Raw genomic sequence first — 3,395 nt, forward strand, 5'->3', positions numbered from 1 at the left:
GCAAGATCCACGCCGGGGTGTCTCTTGATTGCCACGGGGTTATTTTTAACTGCTCAGTGCTCTGCGTCAGGACTTCGAGCACAGGGGAGGGATGCATCTGGAAACAGCGTGTCGTCCCCACCCCGCTGGGGGCACCCGGGACGGGCCTGGCAGCCACACTAAGTTGCTGACACGGGGGCCCGGGGGGAGCATCGGCATCCCGATCGTGCCTCGGATAAGCCTCCAGGGGCCCTGCCAGGAGCCCATGAGGAAGGCCGACGGTTACCCTACTTTTCCAAGTGTCATTTTCACTCATCAAGGGAAAAGTGAAGACGCCTCCCTCCCCACCTGTCTGACTCCAAAGCCGGATCCTCGGCCACAGGGCTGTCCCAGTCGGAGGTCCGGGTTCCCAGGAGGAAGGGGGCCCTGGCTGGGCAAGGAGGGCCACAGAAGGACCGTAGGCCAGCGTAGGGGCAGGGGGGCGACGAAGGGGAGATGATGGTGCCTCCCACAATTCCAGCGGCGGACCGGCATGCTCTCTGTGCGGGGAGCCCACTGAGACCATCCTGACATGCAGGACAGATCTAGGGGGGCTCTGGGAGTAGACATGGTGGGGACTTTGGGTGACTTGGTCCCCAGCAGGGCACTGTCTCCAGCATCTTGCCCAGACACTGCCAGTGAGAGTGTCTCGCCCGTCACCCGTTTGCTTCTGGGATGGAACTCGTTCTCCCTAACTCACCCCAAGGAAAGGTCCGTCAACCGCTCAGTTGTCTGAACGATGTGATGCTCAAAATCAGAAACTGAACCCAGATGCTCACCTGCAACAGGAGGACCCCACCCTTTCCTGCCCATGAATGTGTCACCTGCCAGCCTTCCTGGGCAGGGCCAGCAGAGGGGCCGCCCCATCGCTGGTGTGCATGTGTCCTGACGGAGCCCCGGGCCCCACAGCAAGCCTCTCCCTCTTCCCCTGATGGCCCTCCAGCTCCCCAAAGCCCCGGGCCTCCAGGAGGGTCATCCCCTCCACCCAGGGCTCCTCCAGCACCTGCTGAGCCATGGACATCTGTACCCGTGGGGAGCTGCACGGACAGACGCCTCAAACCCCGACCACCCGGGGACACTCCGACCATGACCGGCACCTCCGTGTCCCTCTGTGTGGCTCTGAGTGGCTGTGGACTCTTTCTTACCCCACTTTCTCTCTCACCCTCTGAGAGCAGACAGCAAAGCCCTCCCCTGTGAGGACACACGACCCTCTGGCTCCAGCTGGACCCATCTTTGTGGGTGCACCTCCCTGGCTGGGGAGCTGACTGCTGGATGCTCCACGCAGAGTTGTCTGCGGGCCGGGGCCTCTGCTCACAGTGCCTGCAAGGCCGGGGGGACCGGGGCGCCCACACCCCTCCAGCCCGAGTCTGGCTGACCTCAGGGACGGGTTGCCAGGATTCGCAGAGAGCAGAGGTCATGCCCTTCTCATGCGGAGGGAGACAAGCTGGCCTGAAGAGGAAGCAAGGAAATTCCAGGTAGAGGCAGGGGGCCACTCTGAGGCTCCACCAGAGAAGGAACCTCTGCTTGAATAGCCCTGGGGACAGAAGGCTCACCATCCGCACAGGCTGCCCTCATCTGAGGATACCCAACCGTGAGAATGCTTTTACCTCCTTTTACTATCCGGAGCTTCCCTCTGGCTCTAGGCAGCTCCCGCCGCAAACGGAGCACCTCCAGTTCCTGCTCCTTGACTCTCCTCCAGCCTGAATACCCCGGTTTCAGGTCTGTCCCCCCAGGTACCAAGCAGCCCGACAAGCCCAGCCTGGCAGTGCTACGTGGAGTGATCATCTAGCCTCGGCTTTTCACCAGGACACCAGGCGACAGATGGACACAACCTCCTAGAGGTTACAGAGAAGTGGGTGTCAGAAGTAACCAGAGCCTCTGGAAGCCTCTGGAAGCCTTAGGACATGACTCTGCCAGGCTCTTCCCCAAGCCCCCAAGCACTGATTCCTGCTTCTTGGCAACACTAGCTCCCAGATCAAAGTCCCATCAAGATCATAAATTGAGTCATGTCTCAGCAGACAAGGGGACTTGGATCCCAGGCAGCCAGAAAACAGGCAGGGGGGGCAGATGTCTGCTACAACTTGGTCCTACTCTCATGGCGCCTTCAGCGTAGCGGGATGCAGATGTTCACTGCTGGGGCTGAAAGCACAGTGGTGCCAGGGCTCGGATGGGGCCTCAGCAGCGTGCCGTGGATCTTCCAGTGTGACCCCTCTGAGTACGGCGGGCTCCAGGCCCTGATGTCCACCGTGCAGAGGAGCACATGGGGGCTCAGAGAGGTTGTGCGGCTTGCCTGGGGGCACACATGCTACAGCGGAGGAGCCAGACCTAAAAAAATTGGGTCTTGTGGCCCTGAAGCATGGCTCTAGCATTGGACGTGCCCAGGAGCAGCTCATCCTGTGGTGCCACCAAATTGAGGCAGAACCACCCACCCCGATGACTCGAGGCAGCTCCTCCTGAGCGCCCCCACACATTAGGGCTGCCTCGGTGCCGTGAGCCAACACTGACCCAGCCCATGCCTCTGGACTCCCATGTCTGTGAAAACCACCATTGACGGAGCTCTTGGGGTTATTGGACCTTGAGTCCAAATCAAGAGGCCTGGGGTGGAGGGGTGTTCTGACTAGGGGAACTGCAGGTGCAAATGTCCTGGGGCAGGATTATGCACAAATCAAGTCAACCCAAGCAGTTGTTTAATTTGGGGGAAACGAGAGATTCAGTCAAGCTTCTGGGTGCTCCCCACCCCTGGACAGTTCCTCTAACAGACAACCTTATGGCAGCCTCCTGCTCGAAGGCCTCTGGCCAGAGTCAGTTATGTGCAGGGGTCCAGGTTGCTTGGTGTTCCCAAGGGGAAGCCAAATGGATGGCCTGGGCTTATAGCCTGGTGGGGGGGAGGGGCAGGGGGAGATGGGCTGTGCACTCAATTCTACCCTGGAGCAAAGGTTGACAGCAGGAGCGGCCCCCTAGCAGGTTTGGATCTTCGTGGGATGGAGCAGTGGCAGGGGCCGGAGGACCCCCAGCCCACCCATGTGCAGCAGCTGTGTGGTCTGCATGGGCCTGACCTCACTCAGAGCCTCAGGAAGGGCGCTGACTGTTCTGAGCCGGTCATGGTAACGTCAACCCCTCTGCCAGAGTGATTCTTCAGGGGTGAGAAAGAGGAAGGCATTTCCCTGGCCCATTAGTGATTGGCCCAGGTTGGTCCAACCAGAAAGGCTCCAGACTTCACTAAGCCTTGTCTCTTGCTCTGACAGAGGAGAAGAAGCGCAGAAGCAGAGTCTGGAACTCCTGCAGATACTTCGCTGCCACAAGGCACCCCAGCCCCACGACAGCTCCCAACACCCAGAGGCAGACAGAGCAGGACCGTGCCCTGGTTCCATGGCATC

The sequence above is a fragment of the Canis lupus genome, chromosome 21 (genome assembly GCF_048164855.1).
Source record: "Canis lupus baileyi chromosome 21, mCanLup2.hap1, whole genome shotgun sequence".
NCBI lineage: Eukaryota > Metazoa > Chordata > Mammalia > Carnivora > Canidae > Canis > Canis lupus.